The 19,294-nt window shown below is 37.2% G+C and overlaps 1 protein-coding gene across 18 annotated transcripts in view; it reads right to left on the minus strand.

Moving 5' to 3' along the window:
• The window catches only part of sif (still life), a 1,051,963-nt gene that overhangs the window by 723,253 nt on the left and 309,416 nt on the right, over positions 1–19,294 (minus strand). Inside the window, exon 1 of one of the 18 annotated variants that reach the window (XM_070097577.1) lies at positions 16,876–17,011. The exons of the other annotated variants lie outside the window; for them this stretch is intronic. The gene's annotated coding sequence lies outside the window, so the exon portion shown is untranslated. Of the gene's footprint in view, positions 1–16,875; positions 17,012–19,294 lie in introns of those variants that run through there. 18 annotated transcript variants of the gene reach the window in all.

Here is a 19,294-nt window from a genome sequence, read left to right on the forward strand (position 1 = left end):
TCCCGCCTGCGTTCCAGGGAATACAGGTTCAGGAACTTCAAGCGCTCCCAGTAATTGAGGTGTTTTATCTCCGTTATGCGTGCCGTGAAGGTTCTCTGTACATTTTCTAGGTCAGCAATTTCACCTGCCTTGAAAGGTGCTGTTAGTGTGCAGCAATATTCCTGCCTGGATAGAACAAATGACCTGAAGAGTGTCATCATGGGCTTGGCATCCCTAGTTTTGAAGGTTCTCATTATCCATCCTGTCATTTTTCTAGCAGATGCGATTGATACAATGTTATGGTCCTTGAAGGTGAGATCCTCCGACATGATCACTCCCAGGTCTTTGACGTTGGTGTTTCGCTCTATTTTGTGGCCAGAATTTGTTTTGTACTCTGATGACGATTTAATTTCCTCGTGTTTGCCATATCTGAGTAATTGAAATTTCTCATCGTTAAACTTCATATTGTTTTCTGCAGCCCACTGAAAGATTTGGTTGATGTCCGCCTGGAGCCTTGCAGTGTCTGCAATGGAAGACACTGTCATGCAGATTCGGTTGTCATCTGCAAAGGAAGACACAGTGCTGTGGCTGACATCCTTGTCTATGTCAGATATGAGGATGAGGAACAAGACAGGAGCAAGTACTGTGCCTTGTGGAACAGAGCTTTTCACCGTAGCTGCCTCGGACTTTACTCTGTTGACTACTACTCTCTGTGTTCTGTTAGTGAGGAAATTATAGATCCATCGACCGACTTTTCCTGTTATTCCTTTAGCACGCATTTTGTGCGCTATTACGCCATGGTGACACTTGTCGAAGGCTTTTGCAAAGTCTGTATATATTACATCTGCATTCTTTTTGTCTTCTAGTGCATCTAGGACCTTGTCGTAGTGATCCAATAGTTGAGACAGACAGGAGCGACCTGTTCTAAGCCCATGTTGCCCTGGGTTGTGTAATTGATGGGTTTCTAGATGGGCGGTGATCTTGCTTCTTAGGACCCTTTCAAAGATTTTTATGATATGGGATGTTAGTGCTATTGGTCTGTAGTTCTTTGCTGTTGCTTTACTGCCCCCTTTGTGGAGTGGGGCTATGTCTGTTGTTTTTAGTAACTGTGGGGCGACCCCCGCTTAAAGTTATATTTTTTTCATTAATGTTAATGTAAAAATTTATAATTTTGCACTAAAAGAATCTTAGAAAACTTACCTAACATTATTATAACAAGAACAATTTATTTTAGCCTAACACAACTAAATATACTTTATAAAAGTTTACAATAATTTAATAATAAAGAAACACAACAAGATATATTTTTTTTCATTAGGTTCAGGATGATTTTGGTGAAATTATTGCATACACAAATTTTCGCTTGTCCTATATATATATTCGTGCCTATTCGGCACGATATATATATATATATATATATATATATATATATATATATATATATATATATATATATATATATATATATATATATATATATATATATATATATATATATATATATATATACACACACACAATAAGATCACAGTAAGCAGGTGATTTCAAAATATGCAAAACAACCACTCTGAAAGAATAGAGAAATTCCAAGCGCTTTCGTGACTACTCACATTATCAAGGAACTATGAAAGTGAAGCATCCAAGGAAGCTATATAAGGGGTCGGCCAGCACCTCACTATCAGATCCCACAACGGTTAAACACGTGACGCGCGGCGAGCCAACTTGGACAGGTCCTTTGCAAAACTCACCCCCAAGCTATTTATTTGTCCAGTGTATTATTAAATTCTACCCAAATTCTATTAATTATAAATGGATCTAATTTATATAAACCAAAGGAAATATTCATATTATTGTCAAAACTGCTTTTTATGAAACAAGATTCAATTATATTCCTGTCGACCATGGACTTGCTTGATACTACTTTCTCAGCTTTTTGAAAATCAATTGGATGGTTAAAATCTCTTACATGAATAAATAGAGCATTGGAATCTTGTCCAGTTCTAATGCTATATTTATGTTGTTTTAATCTTAGTTCGAGATTTTTACCAGTTTGACCGTAATAAACTTTATCGCAAATTTTACAAGGAATTGCAAAGGCCTTTTGTAACTTTGAAAAATTTTCTGATTTATCCTCTGATGAAATTAATATTAGTAAAGGAATGGTATACAGCTCTATGTTAAAACCAAACATTCCCAATTGCCCTCAAAGATTCTTTAAGTCTTATGATACACTTAATAACAATAAAAATTTGCGCCTTACTAAAGCAGACAAAATAAATGCAATAGTAATTATGAAAGAAAATGATTACCAAGAAAAAATGAATAATCTCTTAGATGATACTGAAACCTATTCTAAACTTAGGAAAAATCCCCTAGAAACCGTTAACAGCAATTTCAATAAAACAATAAAACTTCTACTGAAAGGCAAAGATGAATTAGTCAAACAATTTACTTCCACTAATCCATCTTTACCTTACATGTATGGACTAATAAAAACACACAAACCAGGGAATCCAGTCAGACCAATTATTAGCTCCATAGGGTCAGTTTCATATAAATTATCCAAATGGCTTGTCGATATTTTGAGCCCTATTGTTGGCAAAATTTCTAACTTTAATGTTAAAAACAACATAGACTTGGTTGATAAATTAAACTCCTTGACTGACTTAAATGATTTTAACATGGTTAGTTTTGATGTTACTTCCTTGTTTACGAAAGTTCCTGTTGATGATTTATTAAGTTTCTTATCTGAAGAACTCGTTAACTATGATTTACCATTGCCAGTTCCTACTATCATTAAACTTATTAAACTTTGCATTGTTGATGCAAAATTTGTATTTAATGATAAGTTTTACACTCAGAAGTTTGGTATGGCAATGGGAAATCCTCTTTCACCTGTTCTTAGTAACCTATACATGGAATTTTTTGAAACAAGGTTGCTTAACACAATCCTCCCTAATAGAGCTAAATGGTTCAGATATGTTGATGATATTTTGTGTCTTATGCCCAAAAATGTAGATATACACCATTTTCTTGGAAAATTAAATAGCTTAGCCCATTCTATAAACTTTACTGTTGAGTTTGAAGAAAATAACTCATTGCCTTTTCTAGATGTTTTAATTATTAAGGGTAATAATGAATTCAAATTTAAAATTTACAGAAAACCTACAAATAACTGTTCCTATGTCCACTATTATTCCTCGCATCAAGATAGAGTCAAACTGTCTGTTTTCTCATCAATGTTTTTGAGAGCTTTACGAATTTGTAGTCCTGAGTTCATAGATAAGGAAATATCCAAAATTTATGAAATAGGTAATGATTTAAAATACCCAAGAAATGTAATTGATAAATCTTTTAAAGTTGCTAGGAACACTTTTTATAATCCAAAAAAGGGCAACCAGCCTTATTCAACTAAAAATATGTTGGTTCTCCCTTACCATGAAAACTTGGTTGATATGCCTTCTCTTCTTAAGACTTTTAATATTAAAGTTGTATTCAAAAATCTTGATACAGTAAAAAAACTTTTGATTAAGAATTCCCCCCAAAATGCTGATGGATGTGTCTATAAGATTCCTTGTAAAATTTGCGATAAAGTTTATTACGGTCAAACTGGTAAAAATCTCGAACTAAGATTAAAACAACATAAATATTTATTTATTTATTTATTTATTTATTTAAAAATTTGAGCACACATACAGAGGTACAAAAAATACAGATAAGAGCAGCATGCCAAAGCCACTTATACTATGCATAGCATTACGGGCTGGCTTAAAATTAACTTAAGATGAACTAAGCAATGATGACATCAGTGATAAAACTTTAATGTAAACAGATTACTATAAAGCACAAGTGAGTATTACAAAGACAGGTCATATGGTTGTATGCATTGTTGTACATTCAGTAGAATGGAGTATTCTGTTAGGTAGTGTATTTAAAAAATAATAGAGTTAGATTGGGTTTTAGGTTTAACATTTATGTGATATAATTGTGAGAAACATTTAAGATATACAATTTATAAGGTTCAGTTATTCAGTAATTATTTGGTTTTGGGTGAGTAAGTGATCTTTGAGAAGAGACTTGAATTTATAAACAGGTAGTGTTTCTTTTATATTTACAGGTAATGAGTTCCAGATTTTAGGGCCTTTTATGTGCATTGAGTTTTTGCATAGTGTGAGATGGACACGAGGAACATCAAAGAGTGATCTGTGCCTTGTGTTATGGTCATGTGTTCTGTTGAGGTTGGCAAGGAGATGTTTGAGGGGAGGGTTAATATCAGAGTTAAGTGTTCTATGTATGTAATAGGTGCAGTAATAAGTGTGAATGTTTTGTATGGTGAATAGGTTTAGTGTATTGAATATTGGTGGAGTGTGCTGCCTATAGTGAGAATTTGTTATCATTCTAACTGCAGCCTTTTGTTGGGTAATTAGTGGTCTGAGATGGTTACTTGTTGTTGAGCCCCATGCACAAATTCCATAGGTGAGATAGGGGTAAATAAGAGAGTGATATAGGGCCAGGAGGGCTGACTGTGGAGCATAGTACCGTATCTTCGATAGTATGCCTACAGTCTTGGAAATTTTCTTAGAAATTTGTTGTATATGTGTATGAAATTTGAGTCTATTATCAAGGTGGATTCCTAAGAATTTTCCCTCTGTTAGCTTTGTGATAGGTGATCCGTTTATCATTATGTTAAGAGGGACATCTGTAGCTCTGTTACCAAACTGAATGAAGTAGGTTTTGTCAATGTTTAGTGTAAGTTTGTTAGTCCTCATCCAGGTAGATATTTTCTGTAATTCGGTATTTACAGTATTGGCTAGCGTGACTGGGCTCGGGTGGGAGAAGACGTATGTAGTGTCATCTGCAAATAGTGTGGGTTTGAGTAATTGCGAAGCATTTGGTAGGTCATTTATGTATAGGAGAAAGAGAAGAGGGCCAAGGACACTTCCCTGTGGGACACCAACTGTAATTGGTTGTGCAGAAGAGTTTGCCCCATTTGCATACACATATTGGCTTCTGTTGCTGAGGTATGACTTGAGGTAGTTGAGGGAGTGCCCTCTTATACCATAGTGTGACAATTTTACGTGGAGCAAGTCATGGTTAACTGTATCAAAAGCTTTACGTAAGTCAATGAAGATCCCCAGTGGGACTTATTTTTTCTCTATTGCAGTGTATATATGTTCTAGCATGTGTATAATAGCATCATTAGTATTTTTATTTGGCCTGAATCCAAATTGGCAGGGGTTGAGTATGTTTTGGGAGATAAGGTAGGAGTAGATTCGTTTATGAATTAATTTTTCGAAGATTTTTGAGAGAGGGTGTAAGTTGGATATTGGCCTATAGTTATTCAACTCTGTTTGGTCTCCTCCTTTGTGGATCGGGGTGACCCTTGCTATTTTGAGTACTGTAGGGAAGGTGGAGGATTCAATGGATTTGTTAAAGAGTGTTGCAATGATTGGTGATAGCACTTGTGACACTTTTTTGTATATAAAGGGTGGTAAGGTATTTAAATCTCCTGCCTTGTTTTTTAGCGTGTTGATAATAAGGGAGACTTCGTATGGGTTAGTCGGAGCTAGGAACAGTGTGTTCGGGTAGTTGCCAGTGAGGTAGTCATTTGGTGGGGTATCTGAGCTTGGGATTTTATTGGCAAGGTTTTGTCCTATAGTGGAGAAGAAGTCATTGAGTCTGTTTGCTGTTTCTGTTGGTGGGAGTTGGGGTTCATCTGATTTTGCTAATTTTATTTCGCTATTTCGTGATATCTTTTTTGTTCCTAGAATTTCTGATAGGGTTTTCCAGGTCTTTTTTATATCACCTCGTAAGTTGGATAATCTGTTCTCATAATACAATTTTTTTGCCCTTCTTATCAGGCTGGTTAGGATTGACGAGTAACGTTTTGTTTGGTCTCTGGTTATGTGACCCATTCTGTACTGTTTTTCATATTGGTGTTTTGTATTTATGGATTTGAGAATGCTGGGTGTTAACCAGGGACTGTTCAGTCTCTTAGCTGTCATCTGTTTAGTTTTTTTAGGGCAGTGCTTGCTATAGAGGTATTGGGTCTTTTTTAGAAAATTATTAATACATTCGTCAATATCTGTATAGATTTCTAGCTCAGTGTGCCAGTCAATGTTTGCTACTGCTGTTGTGAAGTTATTAATGGCTGCCTCATTGTGAAGTCTGAAGGTGACTTTAGTAGTGTCTTGGGGTAATTTACCAAGAGTTGTTATGAGAAAAGTAGGGTAGTGGTCTGTGGTATTATCTGTAATTATGCCTGATTTTAAAGGGGATATGGTGTTGGTCCAGATGTGGTCAAGTAGGGAAACACTAGTCTCTGTAACTCTTGTAGGTTTTGTTACTGTTGGTAGCAACATACAGTTACTCATTGTGTTTGTGAATTCAGTAACGTGTGGGTCCTGGTCTTGCAGGAGATTTATATTGAAGTCACCTGAGAGTAGTAAGTGATCTTTGTTCATGCGTGCATCAGTTATCATACTTCCTAGGTTTTGACTAAATTGGCTAATGTTTGACTGTGGAACTCTGTAAATGTTTATCAATGTGAGAGGTTTTTGTAGGTATTTGGATTTGAATTTGGCTATTATATATTCCCCATGTTCATCCCTTGTGCAAGTATTAGTGATACATTCTAGTTGGTCTGAGTAGTATATGGCTGTGCCACCCCCTTGTTGGTCTGGCCTACAATTGTGTATGGCTGTGTAACCAGGAATGGCATAGACATCTGTACTATCAGGCTTTAGCCAGGTTTCAGTTAGTGTAATGATGGACATATTGGCATGTAAGGAATTTAGTAATGCTATGAGGTCATCGTAATGCTTGCTTAAAGATCTGATATTGTAGTTAAAGATAGTTATGTTGTTGTTGGCACTGAGAAGTGCCTTTGATTGTTCTGCAGTGTAGTAATTACAGTAACTGTTTGATTCATTTAAGTCATTAAATAAGAGGTTGGTATCAGGATCAATGCTTGTAATCATAAGATTTGTAGTGAATCTATAGTTAGAATTAAGTATAAAACAAAGTAAATAGTCTTAAGCTAAAAAATAGCACCTGAATTATTTAACAAATGTAAAATAATGAGCTAAGGTAGTTTTTTTTTTTTTTTTTTTAAGCTAAAATAAAGGAGACAATATAAAAGGGACTAATACAAATAAAGTGATAATCAAATAATGGAGCTTGGGAATATGATAGTAGGTAGTACTATAAAGGTAATTCTTTAAAGTTAGAATTATAGTATAAAATAATAATATAAAAGGGACTAATGTAAGTTGTGGTGAACAATAAAGTGGTAATCAAATAAATGAGCTTTGGAATATAATGGCAAAATTGTGAACTTATTCTACTTTAGCACCTGAGAATAGCACCTTGATTATTTTAACAATTGTGAATGTATAAACTAGGGTAGTTATATAAAGCTAAAATAAAGGAGAAAATATATAAGGGACTAAAATTAAGTAATGGTAAACAAAGTTAAATGGACAGGTGGTCACTATGAAATAATATTGGTTTAGGAGTAAGATCTGATTTGTAATATTAAATAAATTGAGCAGTTTATTGCACAATAAAAGTAAAAAAAATGAGGTAGTTGGTACTAGCTAGCAAAAGATAGTTTTGGTACTTGCAAAAAAGTAATTGGAATATACACTAATTGCATACACAATGAAAAGTGACTAAAAAAACAAGTAGTGATAAACAAAATTAAATGGACAGGTAAGAATAATGAATATTATTAATTTGGAGTAAGATTTGACTTGTAATTTAAAATTATGAGCAATTAATAGCAGTAAGAAAGAAGTATAGAGCATTAGAACTGGACAAGATTCCAATGCTCTATTTATTCATGTAAGAGATTTTAACCATCCAATTGATTTTCAAAAAGTTGAGAAAGTAGTATCAAGCAAGTCCATGGTCGACAGGAATATAATTGAATCTTGTTTCATAAAAAGCAGTTTTGACAATAATATGAATATTTCCTTTGGTTTATATAAATTAGATCCATTTATAATTAATAGAATTTGGGTAGAATTTAATAATACACTGGACAAATAAATAGCTTGGGGGTGAGTTTTGCAAAGAACCTGTCCAAGTTGGCTCGCCACGCATCACGTGTTTAACCATTGTGGGATCTGATAGTGAGGTGCTGGCCGACCCCTTATATAGCTTCCTTGGATGCTTCACTTTCATAGTTCCTTGATAATGTGAGTAGTCACGAAAGCGCTTGGAATTTCTCTATTCTTTCAGAGTGGTTGTTTTGCATATATATATATATATATATCTATATATATATATATATATATACATGCATATATATACACACACATGTATGTATATATATATATATATATATATATATATATATATATATATATATATATATATATATATATATATATATATATATATATATATATATGTCGTGCCGAATCGGCAGAACTTGCGATCTTGGCTTAAATAGCAACGTTCATCTTGCCATATAGGACAAGTGAAAATTTGTGTATGCAATAATTTCGCCAAAATCATTCTGAACCTAACGAAAAAAATATATTTCACTGTGTTTGTTTAGTATTAAATTATTGTAAACAAATCTAAAATATATTTAGTTGGGTTAGGCTAAAATAAATTGCGCTTGTTATAATAAGGTTAGGTAAGTTTCCTAAGATTCTTTTGATGCAAAATTATAAATTTTTACATTAACATTAATGAAAAAAATATATCTTTAAACGTATAAGAGAAAATTTTAGAAAGGACTTAATTTTAAATAAGTTCTTCCTAATTGACCAGTTTTACATATTCGGCACGACATATATATATATATATTTATATACACACACATACAGTGGACCCCCGGTTAACGTTATTTTTTCATTCCAGAAGTATGTTCAGGTGCCAGTACTGACCGAATTTGTTCCCATAATGAATATTGTGAAGTAGATTAGTCCATTTCACACCTCCAAACATACACGTACAAACGCACTTACATAAATACACTTACATAATCGGTCGCATTGGGAGGTGATCGTTAAGCGGGGGTCCACTGTATATATTTTTTTAACAAGTCAGCAGTCTCCCACCGAGGCAGAGTGACCCAAAAAGAAAGAAAATCCCCAAAAAGAAAATACTTTCATCATCATTCAACACTTTCACCTCACTCACACATAATCACTGTTTTTGCAGAGGTGCTCGGAATACAACAATTTAGAAGCATATACGTATAAAGATACACAACATATCCCTCCAAACTGCCAATATCCCCAACCCCTCCTTTAAAGTGCAGGCACTGTACTTCCCATTTCCAGGACTCAAGTCCGACTATATAAAAATAACCAGTTTCCCTGAATCCCTTCACTAAATATTACCCTGCTCACACTCCAACAGCTCGTCGGGTCCCAAATACCATACGTCTCCATTCACTCCTAACACATTCACGCACGCTTGCTGGAAGTCCAAGCCCCTCGCCCACAAAACCTCCTTTATCCCCTCCCTCTCACCTTTTCGAGGATGACCCCTACCCTGCCTTCCTTCCCCTACAGATTTATATGCTCTCCATGTCATTCTACTTTGATCCATTTTCTCTAAATGACAAAACCACCTCAACAACCCCTCTTCTGCCCTCTGACTAATACTTTTATTAACTCCACACCTTTTCCTAATTTCCACACTCTGAATTTTCTGCATAATATTTACACCACACATTGCCCTTAGACAGGACATCTCCACTGCCTCCAACCATCTCCTCGCTGCTGCATTTACCACCCAAGCTTCACACCCATACAAGAGTGTTAGAACTACTATACCTTCATACATTCCCTTCTTTGCCTCCATAGATAACGTTTTTTGTCTCCACATATACCTCAACACACCACTCGCCTTTTTTCCTTCAATTCTATGATTAACCTCATCCTTCATAAATCCATCCGCTGACATGTCAACTCCCAAATAGTATCTGAAAACATTCACTTCTTCCATACTCCTCCCCAATTTGATATCCAATTTTTCTTTAACTAATTCATTTGATACCCTCATCAACTTACTCTTTTCTATGTTCACTTTCAACTTTCTACCTTTACACACACTCCAAAACTCGTCTACTAACCTTTGCAATTTTTCTTTAGAATCTCCCATAAGCACAGTATCATCAGCAAAAAGTAACTGTATCAATTCCCATTTTGTATTTGATTCCCCATAATTTAATCCCACCCCTCTCCCTGACACCATAGCATTTACTTCTTTTACAACCCCATCTATAAATATATTAAACAACCATGGTGACATTACACATCCTTGTCTAAGACCTACTTTTACTGGGAAGTAGTCTCCCTCTCTTCTACACATCTTAGCCTGAGCCTCACTATCCTCATAAAAACTCTTTACAGCATTTTGTAACTTACCACCTATTCCATATATATTTGCAACATCTGCCGAATTGCTCCCCTATCCACTCTATCATATGCCTTTTCTAAATCCATAAATGCAATAAAAACTTCCCTACCTTTATCTAAATACTGTTCACATATATGCTTGATCTACACATCCCCTACCCACTCTAAAACCTCCTTGCTCATCCGCAATCCTACATTCTGTCTTACCTCTAATTCTTTCAATAATAACCCTACTGTACACTTTTCCTGGTATACTCAGTAAACTTATTCCTCTATAATTTTTACAATTTCTTTTGTCCCCCTTCCCTTTATATAAAGGGACTATACATGCTCTCTGCCAATTCCCAGGTACCTTCCCCTCTTTCATACATTTATTAAACAAAAATACCAACCACTCCAACACTATATCCCCCCCTGCTTTTAACATTTCTGTCATGATTCAGTCAGTTCCAGATGCTTTACCCCCCTTTCATTCTACATAATGCCTCATGCACCTCCCCCATACTTACATCCTGCTCTTCTTCACTCCTAAAAGATGGTATACCTCCCTGTCCAGTGCATGAAATTACCGCCTCCCTTTCTTCCTCAACATTTAAAAGTTCCTCAAAATGTTCTCGCCATCTACCCAATACCTCGACTTCCCCATCTACTCACTCCCCTACTCTGTTTTTAACTGACAAATCCATTCGTTCCCTAGGCTTTCTTAACTTGTTTAACTCACTCCAAAATTTTTTCTTATTTTCATTAAAATTTCTTGACAGTGCCTCTCCCACTCTATCATCTGCTCTCCTTTTGCACTCTCTCTCACCACTCTCTTCACCTTACTTTTACTCTCCATGTACTCTACTCTTCTTATAAGACTCCTGCTTTGTAAAAACCTCTCATAAGTTACCTTTTTATCTTTTATCACACCCTTTACTTCATCATTCCACCAATCACTCCTCTTTCCTCCTGCACCCACCCTCCTATAACCACAAACTTCTGCCCCACATTCTAATTACTGCATTTGTAAAACTATTCCAACCCTCTTCAACTTCCCCCCAATACTCATACTTGCACCAGCCCAAATTTCTGCCAATAATTGCTTATATCTCACCCAAACTTCCTCCTCCCTTCGTTTATACACTTTCACCTCCCTCTTACTTGTTGTTGCCATTTTCCTCTTGTCCCATCTACCTCTTACTCTAACTGTAGCTACAACTAAATAATGATCCGATATATCAGTTCCCCCTCTATAATCATGTACATCCTGGAGCCTACCCATCAACCTTGTATCCACCAATACATAATCTAACAAGCTACTTTCATTATGTGCTATATCATACCTTGTATATTTATTTATCCTCTTTTTCATAAAATATGTATTACTTGTTACCAAACCTCTTTCTACACATAGCTCATGAAGGCTCCCCATTTTTATTTACCCCTGGCACCCCAAATTTACCTACTACTCCCTCCACAACATTTTTACCCACTTTAGTATTGAAATCCCCAACTACAAGTACTCTCACACTTGGTTCAAAACTCCCCATGCATTCACTCAACATTTCCCAAAATCTCTCTCTCTCCAATACACTTCTCTCTTCTCCAGGTGCGTATACGCTTACTATAACCCACTTTTCACATCCAACCTTTATTTTACTCCACATAATCCTTGAATTAATACATTCATAGTCCCTCTTTTCCTGCCATAGCTTACCCTTCAAAATTATTGCTACTCCTTCTTTAGTTCTATTTGAAACTCCTGACCTAATCCCATTTATTCCTCTCCACTGAAACTTTCCCACCCCCTTCAGCTTTGTTTCACTTAAAGCCAGGACATCCAGCTTCTTCTCATTCATAACATCCACAATCATCTCTTTCTTATCATTTGCACAACATCCACGCACATTCAGACATTCCACTTTGACAATTTTCTTATTATTATTCTTTTTAGTAATTATTACAGGAAAAGGGGTTACTAGCCCATTGCTCCCGGCATTTTAGTTGACTTTTACAACACGCATGGCTTACGGAGGAAAAATTCTTATTCCACTTCCCCATGGATATAAAAGGAAAAGTAATAAGAACAAGAACTATTAAGATAAAATCAAAGAAAACTCAGATGAGTGTGTATAAATAAACGTGTACATGTATGTGTAGTGTGACCTAAGTGCAAGTAGAAGTAGCAAGACGTACCTGTAATCTTGCATATTTATGAGACAGACAAAAGACACCAGCAATCTTACCATCATGTAAAACAATTACAGGATTCTGTTTTACACTCACTTGGCAGGATGGTAGTACCTCCCTGGGTGGTTGCTGTCTACCAACCTACTACTTTACATATATATATTTTTTTTCAACAAGTCGGCCGTCTCTCATCGTGGCAGGGTGACCCAAAGAGAAAGAAAATCCCCAAAAAGAAAATACTTTCATCATTCAACACTTTCACCTCACTCACACATAATCACTGTTTTTGCAGAGGTGCTCAGAATACAACAGTTTAGAAGTATATACGTATAAAAATACACAATATATATATATATATATTTATATATATATATATATATATATATATATATATATATATATATATATATATATATATATATATATATATATATATATATATATATATATATGTCGTGCCGAATAGGCAGAACTTGCGATCTTGGCTTAAATAGCAACGTTCATCTTGCCATATAGGACAAGTGAAAATTTGTGTATGCAATAATTTCGCCAAAATCATTCTAAACCTAACGAAAAAAATACATTTCACTGTGTTTGTTTAGTATTAAATTACTGTAGACAAATCTAAAATACATTTAGTTGGGTTAGGCTAAAATAAATTGTTCTTGTTATAATAAGGTTAGGTAAGTTTTCTAAGATTCTTTTGGTGCAAAATTATAAATTTTTACATCAACATTAATGAAAAAAATATATCTTTAAACGTATAAGAGAAATTTTCAGAAAGGACTTAATTTTAAATGAGTTCTTGCTAATTGACCAGTTTTACATATTCGGCACGACATATATATATATATATATATATATATATATATATATATATATATATATATATATATATATATATATATATATATATATATATATATATTAGGATGTATACACCTGGCCAATGGCAGACTGCAACTGGCCAGGTGCTAAACTGCTGCCTGGCATGTGCTCAATGTATCATGCTACATATGCCGTCCTTAAGTTAAGAAGATTAACATTAGTTCATTTCTTGGCAACTGATAAACTTATGGGGAGACGTAAACAAAATACACAATGATTACCAGAGATCATACATAGTCCTTGAACGAGGCTGACTTTCTTTTTCTCTGTTGAACTCTCCTGGTATACATAGTGACTGCTGGGCTGTTACCCAACAGCTGGGGGTGGCACACCCATACCTGTTTCCTCGTCTGTGGTGCCCACGATGATTGTAGTGGGCCTAGGAAAGCATGCAAGTCTGGGAGGACTTCGATTCCTAAGTGATAGCTGGCTATTTCCATTGAGCTGGACTGTGGACTGCTGGAACTTGCTGCTCTTGACAACAATACCTGTTCTGTTCCACAACTTCATTATTGGGTCTTGCTTTTTTATGTCATCCCCCCTACTGGAGAACGGGAATAAACTGGGCACCTTAATCATATTTCTCTCTGACCTTCTCCACAGCCTCTATTATCTATACCTTCCTGTGTCTCAGCATCTTCCTCCAGTACTGGTCCACCCTGAGGTACTGCCTACCTGGAGGGTGTTCCAGGGACCAACACACCCACAGCCCAGTCCTTGACCAGGCCTCCTGGTGAATCAGGGTGTAATTAACATGGCTGTTACTACTTGCCGCACACAGTCCAACATACAAACCACAGCCTGGCTGATCGGGTACTGACTTTAGGTATTTGTCCAAGTTCTCTCTTTAAGGCAGCCAGAAGTCTATTGATAGTTTCCCTTATAAATGGTGGGAGGCTATTGAACAGTCTTGGGCCCAGGATACTTAGTGTTTTCTCTTAGTATAGTCATAGCACCCATGCTTTTCACTGGAGGTACGTTGCACTGTCTGCTTAGTTTCTGCTTTTGTAGGGATTGATTTCTGTGTGCAGATTTAGGACTGTTCCCTCTAGGATTTTCCAAGTGTAGATTATGGTGTACCTCCCTCACCTGCACTTCAGGGAGTACAGATCAAGATTCTCCAAGCCGTGGGCACTGAGTCACGTAGCTGTCTCTCAGTGGCTAACTGCACAGGTGACTATGTCTCGAAGGTGAATGCTGAGGTACTGCAGGAGCACCTTGGAGACTTTATCAAGGACCCCAATTGAAATAAGTCACTTTGACTTTTTCTTGAGTTTCCTAGGTAATCTACACATATGCTGCTATGTATGATAATTTATGTAACTGTATTTATGTGTATCTGAATAAACTTAACCTACTAATCGGTCAGCAGGGCAGGTTACCTTCTCCCCCAGTTTCATTGCAGATCATCCTCTTAGCCATGTAATTGCAGCCTGTGCCTGCCCAATGGATTCAGGGTCAGTGAGTTAATGACAGCCAACTGTCTGAAAACTCTTGCATTTTTAGCACTAGACAGGTTGGTACCTCCATCCATGAAAACTTCCTCTGGAGCCCCATACTTGGTGAAGTAGCCCCTCTGCTTCTGGATAAGGGTGGCAGATGAGGCACCACTGGGGGGGTCTGACATCACTCAGCCTGTATGCATAGGCCAAATACACCTGGTCATCGAGCTGGAGCAAGTGCCACTGCCTGTTGAAATGGGAGGGAGGTGGAAGGAAAAGTAGAAAGCAGCGATTCCTGGTGCTAGGAGAGGGCATGCAGTTCACAAGTCTTGCATCATGACTCATGGTACTGCAGATTTGCTTTTATTGACCAGAACACTGCCTGCCAGGCTATGCATAGCATAGACTCCACTCCCTGGTGGCCTCCATGCAGCTTGGCTGCCACCTGGTGTCACAGTGACATTTGGGATCACCAGGCTTACATACCCTTGCTCATACATGTAGATCACCAGATTGTCTGCAATGGTCAAAGTTTCTCTTACTTTGACAGGTCCTGGACAGGCACCTAAAGTCAGTACCTGACTAACCGGGTTGTGGTTCGTACGTCAGCTTGTGTGCGGCCAGCAGTGACAGCCTGGTTGATCAGACCCTGATCCACCATGAGGCCTGGTCTCAGACCGAGCCACGAGGGCGTTGACTCCCGAAACCCTCTCCAGGTAAACTTGTATGGGTTGACGCAGGGAAGCTCCTGGGCCTGGTCATCGGGCCAGTCCTCTATCCTGACTTTGTTTCTCAGGAGTAAGAACCCCTCAAGGAAGGTTCCTTGATGTTGGTGAGGGGCTCTTGATTTAGGGAACTGGATCTGTGCTCCAGTTCCCCGAATTAAGCCTGAATGCCTTCCACATCCCCCCCCCCAGGCGCTGTATAATCCTCCGGGTTTAGCGCTTCCCCCTTGATTATAATAATAATCAGGAGTAAGCAGTCTTGAGTCAGCTGCTGCTGCTTCATTCACCATCATGTCCTTGTCTGGAGTATACATGGAGGGTGTTTTGGGGTCAATACCCCAGCAGCCCAGTCCATGACCAGGTTTCGAGGTGGATCAGGGCCTGATCAACCAGGCTGTTACGCTTGACACGCTCAAACCGATGTACAAACTAAAGCCTGGCTGGTCAGGTACTGACTCTAGGTGCCTGTCCAGCTACCCTTTGAAGACACTGAAGAGTCTATTGGTAATCCCTCTTATGTATGCTGGGAGGCAGCCGAACACTCTTGGGCCCCTGACACTTACTGTGTTGTGGCTTAACATACTCGTGACTTGCTGACAGTGATCAAATTCAGCCTCGGGCTGGCTATTATATTTCCTATTATTCTGTTCCCACTTTCTGTAAGCCTCAGAGGTCCTTTCCACCTTCCCTACCCCAAATGGGGGGTTGAGGAGGCAGGATACGAGGGTGGCAAACAGTGCCTGTGTTCTGACCATTTCTGAGAGGAGTTGGTTACAATCACTACGCTACCTTACTCTAAGAAAACTTCCTTTCCTTCCACCTACTGCTACTCTTGCAACATTGCACAGCTCCTGATGACGCAGAGACGTGTGAAAGATCTCGAGCTAAAGATTTCCACTCCCCCGTAGCTTGTCTTGCATTATATATATATATATATATATATATATATATATATATATATATATATATATATATATATATATATATATATTATAATGCATATATATATATATTATAATGCATATATATATATATATATATATATATATATATATATATATATATATATATATATATATATATATATATATATACACACACACACACACTTTTGATCGAGGAAGACTTTATATTTCACAATTTAAATTTTGCTACCAAATTTCGTGCAGTATGTTGCAAACTTGGGTAAAAATCGATAAAAGATTAGTAAGGTTAGTAACCCATTATTGCACTAACGACACATTCGTTAGCGCCACATTTGTGTGATCTAAACATTCATTTACTTACCACAGGTGTATTATACAATTCTTGAATAAGTTGGTGATCGAAATTAAAGTGCGAAAAAGTAATTAAATGAAAAAATAAATTGAAAGGGATGATTGCGTTGGAGCCACGAGGCAGGTTTGTTTGTGGTTTATAGGGCTACCACGGCGCCGGTCCTCCTCCTCCACCAGGTCTATATCTCCTGTTTTATGGATTAACACTTAACACATGCAGTGTTTACATAGCATACGAGGAAACTTATTATGATGTTTATTTACAGAATGTTTATTACCACGGATGAAACATAAATTAGCTGATTCCTGTAGAGCAGTTAATACATGCAATTTTCAGTCTGTACATTTCCAAGGTTAAAATGAAAGGAAAGGGGATATAATGTATATACAGTACCTTCTGTATAGACGTTGTGTTGCAGTTTAGTGGATAAACTCGACTTTTTCATATACAGAGATAAACAAAAGCATATGTGAGGGCAGACTGCCTCTGTTGTTAATGTTTAGAAGTTTCTGTTGCTGTCCTCTCCCACCCCAAGCTCCGATCTACCCTTATTTATATCACTAAAATTGTGATACTGGATTTTATTTTTTATTTAAATTATTATTTTATTTAAATTATTATATTTATAAAGTTCTGGTCACACACCGTAGTGAGATCCACACATGGATCTCGAACCCCATAAACCCAGCACCAACAAGGCCTAAGCTACATTATTTTGTTTTTTTCTTTCGAGTGGCTTGTATTCATAAGAGACGGGGGAGATATTACTCTGGGCGTATAGAGTACATTTAGTAAAAAAAACTTGTCTTCTGGCTTGTAATATACAGTAGTTTTACCAATACTGAAGGTGATAGTGATGGTGGTAGCTGACGTAGGTACTGCCTGTCATATACTGTACAGGGCCACATCGAGTATTACTCTAGGCGTATTTATTAAAAAGCTAGTACTGTGGCCAATAATATACAGTATTTTTACCAGTGATGGCAGGTGATAGTGGTGGTAACAAGTGGTAGTTGTGGCAGGTGATAAAGGTAGTGGCTGTCATATATGTACAACTATTGTAGTGGCTCACATCAGCTTTAATAAATATCTCCAGATCAACAAGCAAAAGCAACTTCAGTGTAAGGAATTGAAAACTATTATTTTACGTTATTAACGTGTTCCCTCTGGTTCTTGTCCTCCAATGTCATCAGGTGAAATTCCGCTGGCCTCGCCTCGTAGGTCATGCCCTTTACTTCAGATACAAGCCTTGTTGCATACTTCTGCACTTTCTCCAGATTTCTAATATTCCTTTTCAGAAGCGGGTTCCATACTGGTGCGGCATACTCCAAGATGGGCTTAATGTATGATATACAATGTATCCGGAATTACTCCGTTGAGACTCCTGAAGGCTACTCATAGATTTGCCACACAACCACTGACTGAAGAGGTTATTCGGCTGTGAACCTCTGCTATTATACTGGACACTATGCTCACCCCTGGGTCCTTCTCTGTCCCCCTAGTCTATACCTCATTTCTGGTCTTCTTGTTCCTTGCCCAATCTTCATGACGTTGCATATAATTCAGTTAAATTCAAGCAACTACTTAACTGACCACTCTTGCAATTTGCCCAGATCCCTTCGGAGCCTTTCCTTGTCATTATCTGTTTTTATTCTCCTCAGCTGTATATCAGCAAACTAAGATGTATCTGAATCAATCCCATCTGGAATGCCATTCGCATAAACCAGAAACAGTGCTGGTCCTAATACCAATTCAGCAGAACCCCACTAGTTACTCTTCCCCATTCTGACGTCTCTTTCCTGTCAGTCACTCTTGGCTCCCTTTCCCCCAAGACATTTTTTGATCCAACATAGTACGTTCCCTGTTATTCCAGCTTAAATCTCAAGTTTTTGGCCCTGATCTTTGTAGGGTAGAGTGTCACACGCCTTCTGCGCTTCTTGTCACATGTTATTTTGTCATAGAACTCCAACAAGAAAGTAAGACAAGATTTGTCATCTCTAAACCCATGCTAGTTATTGTTTACGAAAGCACTTCTCTCCAAGAGTTCTCCCACTCTCCCTCTGATAAAGTCCTCAATTACGTGGCAAGGTATGCATGTCAGAGAAACTGGTCTGTAGCTTAATTAACGCCTCCTGTCTGTCTCCTTTCTTATAGGGGCTACATTTGCTGTCTTCCAGATCTCTGGTAACTGCTCCGTATCCACTGGCTTATTTTTAGACACTGTTTCCGCACTCTCTTGCAGAATCCATGGTGACATATTATCAGGTTCCATTGCCTTTGATATATCCAGGTCAATCAAAGGTTTCTTTACCTCTTTCCCTTGTGGCCTTGTTTAATTATTTTTTTTTAACTTCTCATGCTTCGCTGATTTTCATATTTTATCGTGTTTTCAATGACTTATGATTTATATTTTGTGATGTCATGTACT

This window comes from Cherax quadricarinatus, chromosome 58 (assembly GCF_038502225.1).
Source record: "Cherax quadricarinatus isolate ZL_2023a chromosome 58, ASM3850222v1, whole genome shotgun sequence".
Classification (NCBI taxonomy): Eukaryota; Metazoa; Arthropoda; class Malacostraca; order Decapoda; family Parastacidae; genus Cherax; species Cherax quadricarinatus.